At 49.7% G+C, this 17,296-nt stretch overlaps 1 protein-coding gene across 1 annotated transcript in view; it reads left to right on the top strand.

Annotated features, from left to right (window-relative positions):
- The window catches only part of LOC139409144 (YjeF N-terminal domain containing 3), a 125,258-nt gene that overhangs the window by 39,574 nt on the left and 68,388 nt on the right, over nucleotides 1-17,296 (top strand). The window lies entirely within an intron of this gene.

Genomic DNA, 17,296 nt, shown 5'->3' on the forward strand with positions numbered 1-17,296 from the left:
GGGGGGGGGGAGTGAGCGAGAGAGAGAGGGAAATAAGAAAATAATGAAAGAAGTGATTCAGCCCCAGCAGAGAGAGAGAGCCGGCAGCGAGAGGGAGAAAATGAGAAACTCAGACACTGACATATAGCTAGACCCAGACTGTCTTTTCATGAAAACAGGACAGTAAACGTATTGTTATGTTTCAGGTTGGGTAGAAGTAGAGAAGGGTCATCGTCAGTCCGCTGTATCCAGGCCAATAGGCTTCTAAATTGAGTTAGCGATCCTGCTCACTGGTTCAGTACCTGCAGCATGTTTTAGGGTCACTAACTCAATGGGAAGTGACAAGACTTTGTCTTTAAATGAATGTATCTGCTGATTCCCGATGCCTTGTGGCTGAAGAATTGTGTTACTGCTGATCAGTATAGGGTATTGTAACAGTAGCCAGAAGTTAGCGCTAGCATCGCCCGCTAAAATGGTTACTCTATTGATGTGGCTAACGCTTGTGTTCTGTGTAGTCATCCATCCAGATAAAAGTCCTTCTGTGGTGAGTTAGCCAGCTGAGCTGAAGCCTAATAGGATTTCCAGGTGCACCGGACACACATACCCTCCACTCTCTCTGCCTTATTAAGTAGACCTGACTGAACATCAGTCATTGCCCTGCAGATCACCACACGGTGCTAAGGCCCTGAACACGCTGTATGCTGCCTGCACCTGGCAATTAATCAGGATATGAGATACCCAGCACCTGGTGGAATATAAATAATATATATTAATAATAATATATGCCATTTAGCAGACGCTTTAATTCAAAGCGTCTTCCAGTCATGAGTGCATACATTGTCCATACAATACATACTGTATATTGTCCACAAATGTCCATACAATACCTACATCCACCCCCAGGATCCATTATAGCCCTGAAATGAATTGAATTATGACTCACTGTTGTGAGTGGCACTGTGACTATAGATTTAAGACCCTCTCATGGGGAGATGTGTGACAAACTGAATCTTTCTATTAGATTTGAACTGAGCAAATTGAAGGTATAATACAGTCTTCTCTGTGCCAGCTGAGGCTGTAGGTGTGGCTGTGGGGGTACATCACGGCTGCTACAGCGCCTGCTCCAGCTTCACTGACGGCCGACAGCCAAAAGCGAACACACACACACCTGATGTTTTCTACTCTGGCCCTGATCAGACACACACATGCGAACGCGTGCACATACACACAAGCATGCACGCACTCATATATATATATATATATATATTTATATATTTATATATATTTATATATTTTATTTATATTTATATATCTCTTTCTCTCCATCTTTCCTTGCTTCTAGCCCTCACACCACTAAATCATCGTGTTCCCCTCAGGCTGAGGCTGGACTGAGCCAGAGATGGATGGCCTCACAAATCTCTGTTCTCTATCTCTCTGTTCGGCTCACTGGTGGAGTCTAATAACCCTCTTCTTCCTCTCCTATCCTGTGCTCCAAGATGGGATGCTTCCTGTGACCACACTTGTCTTGAGTGATGAGGAAAATGTACTTTGTCTTTTGTGTGTCCTTAAGTGACATTGTGCCTTAGTGAGCACACACATACGTACCTACAGTGCATTCGGAAAGTATTGCAACATTTTGTTACGTTACAGCCTTATTCTAAAATTGATTAAATCGTTCCAAACTTCTTCTATTTAAGAATGATGGAGGCCACTGTTCTTGGGGACCTTCAGTGCTGCAGACTTTTTTTGGTTGCCTTGACACAATCCTGTCTCGGAGCTCTACGAACCATTCCTTCGACCTTATGGCTTGGCTTTTGCTCTGACATGGACTGTCAACTGTGGGACCTTATATAGACAGGTGTGTGCCTTTCCAAATCATGTCCAATCAATTGAATTTACCACAGGTGGACTCCAATCAAGTTGTAGAAACATCTCAAGGATGATCAATGGAAACAGGATGCACCTGAGCTCAATTTCGAGTCTCCTAGCAAAGGGTCTGAATACTTACGTAAATAAGGTATTTCAGGTTTAAAAAAAAAAATTGTTCAAAAAAACTGTTTTCGCTTTGTCATTATTAGATAGTGTATAGATTGATGAGGATTTTTAAAAAATGTAATCCATTTTAGATTAAGGCTGTAACATAACAAAATGTGTGAAAAGTCAATGGGTCTGAATACTTTCCGAAGGCACTGTATGCACACACACAGGGCTATCTGTTAAGCGACATAAAATCTAAAATATTTATTATTATCCATTGTTATTATTGAAATATAAACGCAACATGGAACAATTTCAAAGATTTTCCTGAGTTACAGTTCATATAAATTAATTAGGCCCTAATGTATGTATTTCACATGACTGGGAATACAGATATGCATCTGAAAAAAAGAATAGGTAGGGCCGTGGAACAGAAAACCAGTCATTATCTGGTGTGACCACCATTTGCCTCATGCAGTGCGACATCTCCTTCGCATAGATATGATCAAGCTGTTGATTGTGGTCTGTGGAATGTTGTCCCACTCCTCTTCAATGGCTGTGCGAAGTTGCTGGATGTTGAAGGGACCTGGAACATGCTGTTGTACACATCGATCCAGAGCATCCCAAACATAATCAATGGGTGATATGTGTGGTGAGTTTGCAGGCCATGGAAGAACTGGGACATTTTCAGCTTCCAGAAATTGTGTACAGATCCTTGCGACATGGAGCCGTGCATTATCATACTGAAACATGAGGCGATGGTGGCAGATGAATGGCACGACAATGTGCCTCAGGAGCTGGTCTCAGTATCTCTGTGCATTCAAATTGCCATCGATAAAATGCAATTGTGTTCGTTGTCCATAAGTTATGTATGCCCATACCATAACCCCACCTCTAATATGGGGCACTCTGTTCACAATGTTGACATCAGCAAACCACCCGCCCACACGACACCTTACACGCTGTCTGCCATCTGCCCAGGTACAATTGAAACCGGGATTCATCTGTGAAGAGCACACTTCTCCAGCGTGCCAGTGGTCATCGAAGTTGAGCATTTGCTCTCTGAAGTCAGTTACGATGCCAAATTGCAGTAATGTCAAGACCCTGTTGAGGACAACGAGCATGCAGATGAGCTTTCCTGAGACGGTTTCTGACAGTTTGTGCAGAAATTCTTTGGTTGTGCGAACCCACAGTTTCATAAGCTGTCCGGGTGGCGTGTCTCAGACAATCCCGCTGGTGAAGAAGCCGGATGTGGAGGTCCTGGGCTGGTGTGGTTACACGTGGTCTGCGGTTGTGAGGCCGGTTGGCTGTACTGCCAAATTTTCTAAAGCGATGTTGGAGGTGACTTATGGTACAGAAATGTACATTAAATTCTCTGACAAAAGCTCTGGTGAATATTTCTGCAGTCAGCATGCCAATTGCACGCTCCCTCAGAACATGAAACATCTGTAGCATTGTATTGTGGGACAAAACTGCCCATTTTAGAGTGGCCTTCACTGTCCCCAGCACAAGGTGCACCTGTGTAATGTTTTTTAAATCTGCTTTTTGATATGCCACACCTGTCAGGTGGATGTATTATCTTGGCAAAGGAGAAATACTCACTAACAGGGATGTTAACAAATTTGTGCACAAAATTTGAGAGAAATAAGCATTTTGCGCTAAAAGATCTCTGGGATCTTTTGTCAGCTCATGAAACACTTTACATGTTATTATATTTTTGATCAATATATTTATTCTTTAGAAACTCAGTCTGGGTCTCAACGTACTGTTGAGAGTTAGAATAGTAGAATACACAAGGTGCAATTTCAAAATCTGCATTCTCCATTCAAATCTGTTCAAATTATTTCACAGTACTGATGACAGATCAGCTCCTAGAGAGACATTACCATCTATGGCTGCAAATATTGAGGTGGCTTATTCTAATGCTTATCCAATAAGAATGAAAAAAAAAATCCCAGATTTCGCACATCATTGCACACACACAATGAATGTCCAGGGGCCCTTAATTCCACGGGACCCCCATTTGATTTTGTTAGTCACTCCCACTCAAATATTAACATGGCATACGTCATGGAAAAATGTATAGAATCACAGGAAATGAGCTTTAAAACTGCAAACATTTCTCTTCACACCATGGCTAAATATGTAGAATTACTGGAAATGAGCTGCAAATGTTTCTCTCTCCCCCATGGCCGAATGAGTAGAATTGCATGATATTCATTATATAATTGCTACATTTTCTCTCTGTTCCATTTCTCTTTTGTTTGAGTTTGGGAAACACTGCGCTAGCCTCCATGATTTTTAACCCAGGAACTTCTTGAGTGCTCAGCAGAGGAAGCAATTCCACAGCTTTTCTCATCAGTCTCTAAGTGCTGCTAAACTTAAATTTTCTATTTCCCCGGTCGCCTTTACTCTTATGACTGAACCCTTTTTGCTGTTGTACCACTTAATCACATTTAATGTCATTATGCGCTTATCTTAATGCTAATGCAAGGTTCTACAGGGAGAAATTAAGATGGCAACTGCTCGGAGACCGGCTGTGTGTGAGTGAGCGAGAGAGAGAACAGTCTGCGTGCGAGAGAGAACAGTCTGCGTGCGAGAGAGAGAACAGTCTGCGCGCGAGAGAGAGAACAGTCTGCGCGCGAGAGAGAGAACAGTCTGCGCGAGAGAGAGAGAACAGTCTGCGCGAGAGAGAGAGAACAGTCTGCACGCGAGAGAGAGAGAACAGTCTGCGCGAGAGAGAGAGAACAGTCTGCGCGAGAGAGAGAGAACAGTCTGAGCGAGAGAGAAGTCTGAGAGAGAACCGAGAGAGAGAGAGAGAGAGAGAGAGAGAACAGTCTGAGCGAGAGAGAGAGAGAGAGAGAACAGTCTGAGCGAGAGAGAGAGAGAGAGAACAGTCTGAGCGAGAGAGAGAGAGAGAGAGAGAGAGAGAACAGTCTGAGCGAGAGAGAGAGAGAGAGAACAGTCTGAGCGAGAGAGAGAGAACAGTCTGAGCGAGAGTGACAGTCTGAGCGAGAGAGACAGTCTGAGCGAGAGAGAACAGCCTGAGCGAGAGAGAGAACAGCCTGAGCGAGAGAGACAGCCTGAGAGAGAGAACAGTCTGAGCGAGAGAGAGAACAGTCTGAGCGAGAGAGAGAACAGTCTGAGCGAGAGAGAGAACAGTCTGAGCGAGAGAGACTGTCTCTCTCGCTCAGGCTGTCTCTCTCGCTCAGGCTGTCTCTCTCGCTCAGGCTGTTCTCTCTCGCGAGAGAGACAGTCTGAGCGAGAGAGACAGTCTGAGCGAGAGAGACACAGTCTGAGCGCGAGAGACAGTCTGAGCGCGAGAGAGACAGTCTGAGCGAGAGAGAGAACAGTCTGAGCGAGAGAGAGAACAGTCTGAGCGAGAGAGAGAACAGTCTGAGCGAGAGAGACTGTCTCTCGCTCAGGCTGTCTCTCTCGCTCAGGCTGTCTCTCTCGCTCAGGCTGTTCTCTCTCGCTCAGGCTGTTCTCTCTCGCTCAGGCTGTTCTCTCTCTCGCTCAGACTGTTCTCTCTCTCGCTCAGACTGTTCTCTCTCTCGCTCAGACGGCTGTCTCTCTCGCTCAGGCTGTCTCTCTCGCTCAGGCTGTCTCTCTCGCTCAGGCTGTTCTCTCTCTCGCTCAGGCTGTTCTCTCTCTCGCTCAGGCTGTTCTCTCTCTCGCTCATGCTGTTCTCTCTCTCGCTCAGGCTGTTCTCTCTCTCGCTCAGACGGCTGTATCTCTCGCTCAGGCTGTCTCTCTCGCTCAGGCTGTCTCTCTCGCTCAGGCTGTTCTCTCTCTCGCTCAGGCTGTTCTCTCTCTCGCTCAGGCTGTTCTCTCTCTCGCTCAGGCTGTTCTCTCTCTCGCTCAGGCTGTTCTCTCTCTCGCTTAGACTGTTCCCTCTCGCTCAGACTGTCTCTCTCGCTCAGACTGTTCTCACTCGCTCAGACTGTTCTCCCTCTCTCTCTCTCTCTCTCTCGCTCACTGTTCTCTCTCTCGCTCAGACTGTTCTCTCTCTCTCGCTCAGACTGTTCTCTCTCTCTCGCTCAGACTGTCTCTCTCGCTCAGACTGTCTCTCTCGCTCAGACTGTCTCTCTCGCTCAGACTGTCTCTCTCGCTCAGACTGTCTCTCTCGCTCAGACTGTTCTCTCTCGCTCAGACTGTTCTCTCTCGCTCAGACTGTTCTCTCTCTCGCTCAGACTGTCTCTCTCGCTCAGACTGTCTCTCTCGCTCAGACTGTCTCTCTCGCTCAGACTGTCTCTCTCGCTCAGACTGTCTCTCTCGCTCAGACTGTCTCTCTCGCTCAGACTGTCTGAGCGAGAGAGAACAGTTTGAGCGAGAGAGAGAGAGAGAACAGTCTGAGCGAGAGAGACAGTCTGAGCGAGAGAGACACAGTCTGAGCGAGAGAGACACAGTCTGAGCGAGAGAGACACAGTCTGAGCGCGAGAGAGAGACAGTCTGAGCGCGAGAGAGAGACAGTCTGAGCGCGAGAGAGAGACAGTCTGAGCGCGAGAGAGAGACAGTCTGAGCGCGAGAGAGAGACAGTCTGAGCGCGAGAGAGAGACAGTCTGAGAGCGAGAGAGAGACAGTCTGAGCGCGAGAGAGAGACAGTCTGAGCGCGAGAGAGAGAGACAGTCTGAGCGCGAGAGAGAGAGGCAGTCTGAGGGAGAGAGAGATGCAGTCTGAGCGAGAGAGAGAGGCAGTCTGAGCGAGAGAGAGAGGCAGTCTGAGCGAGAGAGAGAGGCAGTCTGAGAGAGAGACAGTCTGAGGGAGAGAGAGAGACAGTCTGAGGGAGAGAGAGAAGTCTGAGGGAGAGAGAGAAGTCTGAGGGAGAGAGAGAGACAGTCTGAGGGAGAGAGAGAGACAGTCTGAGGGAGAGAGAGAGACAGTCTGAGGGAGAGAGAGAGACAGTCTGAGGGAGAGAGAGAGACAGTCTGAGGGAGAGAGAGAGGCAGTCTGAGGGAGAGAGAGAGGCAGTCTGAGCGAGAGAGAGAGGCAGTCTGAGCGAGAGAGAGAGGCAGTCTGAGCGAGAGAGAGAGGCAGTCTGAGCGAGAGAGAGAGGCAGTCTGAGCGAGAGAGAGAGAGAGAGAGGCAGTCTGAGCGAGAGAGAGGGAGAGAGAGAGAGAGAGAGAGAACAGTCTGAGCGAGCGAGAGAGAGAGAGAGAGAACAGTCTGAGGGAGAGAGAGAGACAGTCTGAGGGAGAGAGAGAGACAGTCTGAGGGAGAGAGAGAGACAGTCTGAGGGAGAGAGAGAGACAGTCTGAGGGAGAGAGAGAGACAGTCTGAGGGAGAGAGAGAGGCAGTCTGAGGGAGAGAGAGAGGCAGTCTGAGCGAGAGAGAGAGGCAGTCTGAGCGAGAGAGAGAGGCAGTCTGAGCGAGAGAGAGAGGCAGTCTGAGCGAGAGAGAGAGGCAGTCTGAGCGAGAGAGAGAGAGAGAGAGGCAGTCTGAGCGAGAGAGAGGGAGAGAGAGAGAGAGAGAGAGAACAGTCTGAGCGAGCGAGAGAGAGAGAGAGAACAGTCTGAGGGAGAGAGACAAGTCTGAGGGAGAGAGACAAGTCTGAGGGAGAGAGACAAGTCTGAGGGAGAGAGACAAGTCTGAGGGAGAGAGACAATTTCAAAGATTTTCCTGAGTTACAGTTCATATAAATTAATTAGGCCCTAATGTATGTATTTCACATGACTGGGAATACAGATATGCATCTGAAAAAAAGAATAGGTAGGGCCGTGGAACAGAAAACCAGTCATTATCTGGTGTGACCACCATTTGCCTCATGCAGTGCGACACATCTCCTTCGCATAGATATGATCAAGCTGTTGATTGTGGTCTGTGGAATGTTGTCCCACTCCTCTTCAATGGCTGTGCGAAGTTGCTGGATGTTGAAGGGACCTGGAACATGCTGTTGTACACATCGATCCAGAGCATCCCAAACATAATCAATGGGTGATATGTGTGGTGAGTTTGCAGGCCATGGAAGAACTGGGACATTTTCAGCTTCCAGAAATTGTGTACAGATCCTTGCGACATGGAGCCGTGCATTATCATACTGAAACATGAGGCAATGGTGGCAGATGAATGGCACGACAATGTGCCTCAGGAGCTGGTCTCAGTATCTCTGTGCATTCAAATTGCCATCGATAAAATGCAATTGTGTTCGTTGTCCATAAGTTATGTATGCCCATACCATAACCCCACCTCTAATATGGGGCACTCTGTTCACAATGTTGACATCAGCAAACCACCCGCCCACACGACACCTTACACGCTGTCTGCCATCTGCCCAGGTACAATTGAAACCGGGATTCATCTGTGAAGAGCACACTTCTCCAGCGTGCCAGTGGTCATCGAAGGTGAGCATTTGCTCTCTGAAGTCAGTTACGATGCCAAATTGCAGTAATGTCAAGACCCTGGTGAGGACAACGAGCATGCAGATGAGCTTTCCTGAGACGGTTTCTGACAGTTTGTGCAGAAATTCTTTGGTTGTGCGAACCCACAGTTTCATAAGCTGTCCGGGTGGCGTGTCTCAGACAATCCCGCTGGTGAAGAAGCCGGATGTGGAGGTCCTGGGCTGGTGTGGTTACACGTGGTCTGCGGTTGTGAGGCCGGTTGGCTGTACTGCCAAATTTTCTAAAGCGATGTTGGAGGTGACTTATGGTACAGAAATGTACATTAAATTCTCTGACAACAGCTCTGGTGAATATTTCTGCAGTCAGCATGCCAATTGCACGCTCCCTCAGAACATGAAACATTTGTAGCATTGTATTGTGGGACAAAACTGCCCATTTTAGAGTGGCCTTCACTGTCCCCAGCACAAGGTGCACCTGTGTAATGTTTTTTAAATCTGCTTTTTGATATGCCACACCTGTCAGGTGGATGTATTATATTGGCAAAGGAGAAATACTCACTAACAGGGATGTTAACAAATTTGTGCACAAAATTTGAGAGAAATAAGCATTTTGCGCTAAAAGATCTCTGGGATCTTTTGTCAGCTCATGAAACACTTTACATGTTATTATATTTTTGATCAATATATTTATTCTTTAGAAACTCAGTCTGGGTCTCAACGTACTGTTGAGAGTTAGAATAGTAGAATACACAAGGTGCAATTTCAAAATCTGCATTCTCCATTCAAATCTGTTCAAATTATTTCACAGTACTGATGACAGATCAGCTCCTAGAGAGACATTACCATCTATGGCTGCAAATATTGAGGTGGCTTATTCTAATGCTTATCCAATAAGAATGAAAAAAAAAATCCCAGATTTCGCACATCATTGCACACACACAATGAATGTCCAGGGGCCCTTAATTCCACGGGACCCCCATTTGATTTTGTTAGTCACTCCCACTCAAATATTAACATGGCATACGTCATGGAAAAATGTATAGAATCACAGGAAATGAGCTTTAAAACTGCAAACATTTCTCTTCACACCATGGCTAAATATGTAGAATTACTGGAAATGAGCTGCAAATGTTTCTCTCTCCCCCATGGCCGAATGAGTAGAATTGCATGATATTCATTATATAATTGCTACATTTTCTCTCTGTTCCATTTCTCTTTTGTTTGAGTTTGGGAAACACTGCGCTAGCCTCCATGATTTTTAACCCAGGAACTTCTTGAGTGCTCAGCAGAGGAAGCAATTCCACAGCTTTTCTCATCAGTCTCTAAGTGCTGCTAAACTTAAATTTTCTATTTCCCCGGTCGCCTTTACTCTTATGACTGAACCCTTTTTGCTGTTGTACCACTTAATCACATTTAATGTCATTATGCGCTTATCTTAATGCTAATGCAAGGTTCTACAGGGAGAAATTAAGGAGACCGGCTGTGTGTGAGTGAGCGAGAGAGAGAACAGTCTGCGTGCGAGAGAGAACAGTCTGCGCGCGAGAGAGAGAACAGTCTGCGCGCGAGAGAGAACAGTCTGCGCGCGAGAGAGAGAACAGTCTGCGCGAGAGAGAGAGAACAGTCTGCACGCGAGAGAGAGAGAGAACAGTCTGCGCGAGAGAGAAAGAGAACAGTCTGCGCGAGAGAGAGAGAACAGTCTGCGCGAGAGAGAGAACAGTCTGAGCGAGAGAGAAGTCTGAGAGAGAACCGAGAGAGAGAGAGAGAACAGTCTGAGCGAGCGAGAGAGAGAGAGAGAACAGTCTGAGCGAGAGAGAGAGAGAGAGAACAGTCTGCGTGCGAGAGAGAACAGTCTGCGCGCGCGAGAGAGAGAACAGTCTGCGCGCGAGAGAGAACAGTCTGCGCGCGAGAGAGAACAGTCTGCGCGCGAGAGAGAGAACAGTCTGCGCGAGAGAGAGAGAACAGTCTGCACGCGAGAGAGAGAGAACAGTCTGCGCGAGAGAGAAAGAGAACAGTCTGCGCGAGAGAGAGAGAACAGTCTGCGCGAGAGAGAGAGAACAGTCTGAGCGAGAGAGAAGTCTGAGAGAGAACCGAGAGAGAGAGAGAGAACAGTCTGAGCGAGCGAGAGAGAGAGAGAGAGAGAACAGTCTGAGCGAGAGAGAGAGAGAGAGAACAGTCTGAGCGAGAGAGAGAGAGAGAGAGAGAGAGAACAGTCTGAGCGAGAGAGACAGTCTGAGCGAGAGAGAACAGCCTGAGCGAGAGAGACAGCCTGAGCGAGAGAGAGAACAGTCTGAGCGAGAGAGAGAACAGTGTGAGCGAGAGAGAGAACAGTCTGAGCGAGAGAGAGAACAGTCTGAGCGAGAGAGAGAACAGTCTGAGCGAGAGAGACTGTCTCTCTCGCTCAGGCTGTCTCTCTCGCTCAGGCTGTTCTCTCTCGCTCAGGCTGTTCTCTCTCTCGCTCAGGCTGTTCTCTCTCTCGCTCAGGCTGTTCTCTCTCTCGCTCAGACGGCTGTCTCTCTCGCTCAGGCTGTCTCTCTCGCTCAGGCTGTCTCTCTCGCTCAGGCTGTTCTCTCTCTCGCTCAGGCTGTTCTCTCTCTCGCTCAGGCTGTTCTCTCTCGCTCAGACTGTCTCTCTCGCTCTCTCCCTCTCTCTCTCTCTCTCTCTCTCTCTCGCTCACTGTTCTCTCTCTCGCTCAGACTGTTCTCTCTCTCTCTCGCTCAGACTGTTCTCTCTCTCTCACTCAGACTGTCTCTCTCGCTCAGACTGTCTCTCTCGCTCAGACTGTCTCTCGCTCAGACTGTCTCTCTCGCTCAGACTGTCTCTCTCGCTCAGACTGTCTCTCTCGCTCAGACTGTCTCTCTCGCTCAGACTGTCTGCTCAGACTGTCTGAGCGAGAGAGAACAGTTTGAGCAAGAGAGAGAGAGAACAGTCTGAGCGAGAGAGACAGTCTGAGCGCGAGAGACAGTCTGAGCGCGAGAGAGAGGCAGTCTGAGCGAGAGAGAGAGGCAGTCTGAGCGAGAGAGAGAGGCAGTCTGAGCGAGAGAGAGAGGCAGTCTGAGCGAGAGAGAGAGGCAGTCTGAGCGAGAGAGAGAGGCAGTCTGAGCGAGAGAGAGAGGCAGTCTGAGCGAGAGAGAGAGGCAGTCTGAGCGAGAGAGAGAGGCAGTCTGAGCGAGAGAGAGAGGCAGTCTGAGCGAGAGAGAGAGGCAGTCTGAGCGAGAGAGAGAGAGAGAGAGAGAGAGAGAGAGGCAGTCTGAGCGAGAGAGAGAGAGAGAGAGAGAGAAAACAGTCTGAGCGAGCGAGAGGGAGAGAGAGAGAGAACAGTCTGAGCGAGCGAGAGAGAGAGAGAGAGAGAGAGAGAGACAAGTCTGAGGGAGAGAGACAAGTCTGAGGGAGAGAGACAAGTCTGAGGGAGAGAGACAAGTCTGAGGGAGAGAGACAAGTCTGAGGGAGAGAGACAAGTCTGAGGGAGAGAGACAAGTCTGAGTGAGAGAGAGAGAACAGTCTGAGCGAGAGAGAGAGAGAACAGTCTGAGCGAGAGAGAGAACAGTGAGCGAGAGAGAGAGAGAGAGAGAGAGAGAGAGAGAGGGAGAACAGTCTGAGCGAGAGAGAGAGAACAGTCTGAGCGAGAGAGAAAGAGAACAGTCTGCGCGAGAGAGAGAACAGTCTGTGCGAGAGAGAGAGAACAGTCTGAGCGAGAGAGAAGTCTGAGAGAGAACCGAGAGAGAGAGAGAGAGAACAGTCTGAGCGAGCGAGAGAGAGAGAGAGAGAGAGAGAGAGAGAGAGACAGTCTGAGCGAGAGAGAACAGTCTGAGCGAGCGAGAGAGAGAGAGAGAGAGAGAGAACAGTCTGAGAGAGAGAGAGAGAGAGAGAGAGAACAGTCTGAGCGAGAGAGACAGTCTGAGCGAGAGAGACAGTCTGAGCGAGAGAGACAGTCTGAGCGAGAGAGACAGCCTGAGCGAGAGAGAGAACAGTCTGAGCGAGAGAGAGAACAGTCTGAGCGAGAGAGAGAACAGTCTGAGCGAGAGAGAGAACAGTCTGAGCGAGAGAGAGAACAGTCTGAGCGAGAGAGAGAGGCAGTCTGAGCGAGAGAGAGAGGCAGTCTGAGCGAGAGAGAGAGGCAGTCTGAGCGAGAGAGAGAGAGAGAGAGAGAGGCAGTCTGAGCGAGAGAGAGAGAGAGAGGGAGAACAGTCTGAGCGAGAGAGAACAGTCTGAGCGAGAGAGACAGTCTGAGCGAGAGGGAACAGTCTGAGCGAGAGAGAGAACAGCCTGAGCGAGAGAGAGAGAACAGCCTGAGCGAGAGAGACAGCCTGAGCGAGAGATACAGCCGTCTGAGCGAGAGATAGAACAGCCTGAGCGAGAGAGAGAACAGCATGAGCGAGAGAGAACAGCCTGAGTGAGAGAGAGAACAGCCTGAGCGAGAGAGACAGCCTGAGCGAGAGAGACAGCCTGAGCGAGAGAGACAGCCTGAGCGAGAGAGACAGCCGTCTGAGCGATAGAGAGAACAGTCTGAGCGAGAGAGAGAACAGTCTGAGCGAGAGAGAGAACAGCCTGAGCGAGAGAGAGAGAACAGTCTGAGCAAGAGAGAAGTCTGAGAGAGAACCGAGAGAGAGAGAGAGAGAACAGTCTGAGCGAGCGAGAGAGAGAGAGAGAGAGAACAGTCTGAGCGAGAGAGAGAGAGAGAGAGACAGTCTGAGCGAGAGAGACAGTCTGAGCGAGAGAGAGCCTGAGCGAGAGAGACAGCCGTCTGAGCGAGAGAGAGAGAACAGTCTGCACGCGCGAGAGAGAGAACGGTCTGCGCGAGAGAGAAAGAGAACAGTCTGCGCGAGAGAGAGAACAGTCTGCGCGAGAGAGAGAGAACAGTCTGAGCGAGAGAGACAGTCTGAGCGAGAGAGACAGTCTGAGCGAGAGAGAACAGCCTGAGCGAGAAAGAGAACAGTCTGCGCGAGAGAGAGAGAACAGTCTGCACGCGAGAGAGAGAGAACAGTCTGCGCGAGAGAGAAAGAGAACAGTCTGCGCGAGAGAGAGAGAACAGTCTGAGCGAGAGAGAAGTCTGAGAGAGAACCGAGAGAGAGAGAGAGAGAACAGTCTGAGCGAGCGAGAGAGAGAGAGAGAGAGAACAGTCTGAGCGAGAGAGAGAGAGAGAGAGAACAGTCCGAGCGAGAGAGAGAGAGAGAGAGAGAGAACAGTCTGAGCGAGAGAGGGAGAGAGAGAGACAGTCTGAGGGAGAGAGAGAACAGCCTGAGCGAGAGAGACAGCCTGAGCGAGAGAGACAGCCTGAGCGAGAGAGACAGCCGTCTGAGCGAGAGAGAGAACAGTCTGAGCGAGAGAGAGAGAACAGTCTGCGCGAGAGAGAAAGAGAACAGTCTGCGCGAGAGAGAGAGAGAACAGTCTGCGCGAGAGAGAAAGAGAACAGTCTGCGCGAGAGAGAGAACAGTCTGCGCGAGAGAGAGAGAACAGTCTGAGCGAGAGAGAAGTCTGAGCGAGAACCGAGAGAGATAGAGAACAGTCTGAGCGAGAGAGAGAGAGAACAGTCTGAGCGAGAGAGAGAGACAGTCTGAGCGAGAGAGAGAGACAGTCTGAGCGAGCGAGAGAGAGAGAGAACAGTCTGAGCGAGAGAGACAGTCTGAGCGAGAGAGACAGTCTGAGCGAGAGAGAGAGAGAAGTCAGAGAGAGAAGTCAGAGAGAGAAGTCTGAGCGAGAGAGAGAGAGAAGTCTGAGCGAGAGAGAGAGAGAGAACAGTGAGCGAGAGAGAACAGTCTGAGCGAGAGAGAACAGTCTGAGCGAGAGACAGTCTGAGCGAGAGAGAGACAGTCTGAGCGAGAGAGAGACAGTCTGAGCGAGAGAGAGACAGTCTGAGCGAGAGAGAGACAGTCTGAGGGAGAGAGAGACAGTCTGAGCGAGAGAGAGACAGTCTGAGCGAGAGAGAGAACAGTCTGAGAGAGAGAGAGAGAACAGTCTGAGAGAGAGAGAGAGAGAGAGCGAACAGTCTGACAGAGAGAGAGAGAAACAGTCTGAGCGAGAGAGAGAGAGAGAGAGAGAGAGACAGTCTGAGCGAGAGAGAGACAGTCTGAGCGAGAGAGAGACAGTCTGAGCGAGAGAGAGACAGTCTGAGCGAGAGAGAGAGAGAACAGTCTGAGAGAAAGAGAGAAGTCTGCGAGAGAGAGAGAGAACAGTCTGAGCGAGAGAGAGAGAGAGAGAACAGTCTGAGCGAGAGAGAGAGAAGTCTGAGCGAGAGAGAGAGAGAAGTCTGAGCGAGAGAGAGAGAGAACAGTCTGAGCGAGAGAGAGAGAACAGTCTGAGCGAGAGAGAGAGAGAACAGTCTGAGCGAGAGAGAGAGAGAGAACAGTTTGAGCGAGAGAGAGAGAGAACAGTCTGAGCGAGAGAGAGAGAGAGAGAACAGTCTGAGCGAGAGAGAGAGAGAGAGAGAGAGAGAGAGAGAGAGAGAGTGAAGTCTGAGCGAGAGAGAGTGAAGTCTGAGCGAGAGAGAGAGAAGTCTGAGCGAGAGAGAGAGAAGTCTGAGCGAGAGAGAGAAAAGTCTGAGCGAGAGAGAGAGAGAGAAGTCTGAGCGAGAGAGAGAGAGAACAGTCTGAGCGAGAGAGAGAGAGAGAGAGAACAGTCTGAGCGAGAGAGAGAGAGAACAGTCTGAGCGAGAGAGAGAGAGAACAGTCTGAGCGAGAGAGAGAACAGTCTGAGCGAGAGAGAGAGAGAGAACAGTCTGAGCGAGAGAGAGAGAGAGAACAGTCTGAGCGAGAGAGAGAGAGAGAACAGTCTGAGAGAGAGAGAGAGAACAGTCTGAGAGAGAGAGAGAGAGAGAACAGTCTGAGCGAGAGAGAGAGAGAGAACAGTCTGAGCGAGAGAGAGAGAGAACAGTCTGAGCGAGAGAGAGAGAGAACAGTCTGAGCGAGAGAGAGAGCGAGAGAACAGTCTGAGCGAGAGAGAGAGAACAGTCTGAGAGAGAGAGAGAGAGAGAGAACAGCCTGAGCGAGAGAGAGAGAGAGAACAGTCTGAGCGAGAGAGAGAGAGAGAACAGTCTGAGCGAGAGAGAGAGAGAGAACAGTCTGAGAGAGAGAGAGAGAACAGTCTGAGCGAGAGAGAGAACAGTCTGAGCGAGAGAGAGAACAGTCTGTGCGAGAGAGAGAGAGAACAGTCTGAGCGAGAGAGAGAGAGAGAGAGAACAGTCTGAGCGAGAGAGAGAGACAGTCTGAGCGAGAGAGAGAGAGAACAGTCTGAGCGAGAGAGAGAGAGAGAACAGTCTGAGCGAGAGAGAGAGAGAGAACAGTCTGAGAGAGAGAGAACAGTCTGAGAGAGAGAGAACAGTCTGAGCGAGAGAGAGAACAGTCTGAGCGAGAGAGAGAGAGAACAGTCTGAGCGAGAGAGAGAGAGAACAGTCTGAGCGAGAGAGAGAGAGAACAGTCTGAGCGAGAGGGAGAAAGAGAGAACAGTCTGAGCGAGAGAGAGAGAGAGAACAGTCTGAGCGAGAGAGAGAGAGAACAGTCTGAGCGAGAGGGAGAGAGAACAGTCTGAGAGAGAGAACAGTCTGAGTGAGAGGGAGAGAGAACAGTCTGAGCGAGAGGGAGAGAGAGAACAGTGAGCGAGAGGGAGAGAGAGAACAGTCTGAGCGAGAGGGAGAGAGAACAGTGAGCGAGAGGGAGAGAGAGAACAGTGAGCGAGAGGGAGAGAGAGAACAGTCTGAGCGAGAGGGAGAGAGAACAGTGAGCGAGAGAGAGAGAGAACAGTGAGCGAGAGAGAGAGAGAACAGTGAGCGAGAGAGAGAGAGAGAGAACAGTCTGAGCGAGAGAGAGAGAGAGAACAGTCTGAGCGAGAGAGAGAGAGAGAGAAGTCTGAGCGAGAGAGAGAGAGAGAAGTCTGAGCGAGAGAGAGAGAGAACAGTCTGAGCGAGAGAGAGAGAGAGAGAACAGTCTGAGCGAGAGAGAGAGAGAGAGAACAGTCTGAGCGAGAGAGAGAGAGAGAGAACAGTCTGAGCGAGAGAGAGAGAGAACAGTCTGAGCTAGAGAGAGAGAGAGAGAGAACAGTCTGAGCGAGAGAGAGAGAGAGAGAGAACAGTCTGAGCGAGAGGGAGAGAGAGAACAGTGAGCGAGAGGGAGAGAGAGAACAGTCTGAGCGAGAGAGAGAGAACAGTCTGAGCGAGAGAGACAGTCTGAGCGAGAGAGACAGTCTGAGCGAGAGAGAACAGCCTGAGCGAGAAAGAGAACAGTCTGCGCGAGAGAGAGAGAACAGTCTGCACGCGAGAGAGAGAGAACAGTCTGCGCGAGAGAGAAAGAGAACAGTCTGCGCGAGAGAGAGAGAACAGTCTGAGCGAGAGAGAAGTCTGAGAGAGAACCGAGAGAGAGAGAGAGAGAACAGTCTGAGCGAGCGAGAGAGAGAGAGAGAGAGACAGTCTGAGCGAGAGAGAGAGAGAGAGAGAACAGTCCGAGCGAGAGAGAGAGAGAGAGAGAGAGAACAGTCTGAGCGAGAGAGGGAGAGAGAGAGACAGTCTGAGGGAGAGAGAGAACAGCCTGAGCGAGAGAGACAGCCTGAGCGAGAGAGACAGCCTGAGCGAGAGAGACAGCCGTCTGAGCGAGAGAGAGAACAGTCTGAGCGAGAGAGAGAGAACAGTCTGCGCGAGAGAGAAAGAGAACAGTCTGCGCGAGAGAGAGAGAGAACAGTCTGCGCGAGAGAGAAAGAGAACAGTCTGCGCGAGAGAGAGAACAGTCTGCGCGAGAGAGAGAGAACAGTCTGAGCGAGAGAGAAGTCTGAGAGAGAACCGAGAGAGAGAGAGAACAGTCTGAGCGAGAGAGAGAGAGAACAGTCTGAGCGAGAGAGAGAGACAGTCTGAGCGAGAGAGAGAGACAGTCTGAGCGAGCGAGAGAGAGAGAGAACAGTCTGAGCGAGAGAGACAGTCTGAGCGAGAGAGACAGTCTGAGCGAGAGAGAGAGAGAAGTCAGAGAGAGAAGTCAGAGAGAGAAGTCTGAGCGAGAGAGAGAGAGAAGTCTGAGCGAGAGAGAG

This window comes from Oncorhynchus clarkii, chromosome 5 (assembly GCF_045791955.1).
Source record: "Oncorhynchus clarkii lewisi isolate Uvic-CL-2024 chromosome 5, UVic_Ocla_1.0, whole genome shotgun sequence".
Classification (NCBI taxonomy): domain Eukaryota; kingdom Metazoa; phylum Chordata; class Actinopteri; order Salmoniformes; family Salmonidae; genus Oncorhynchus; species Oncorhynchus clarkii.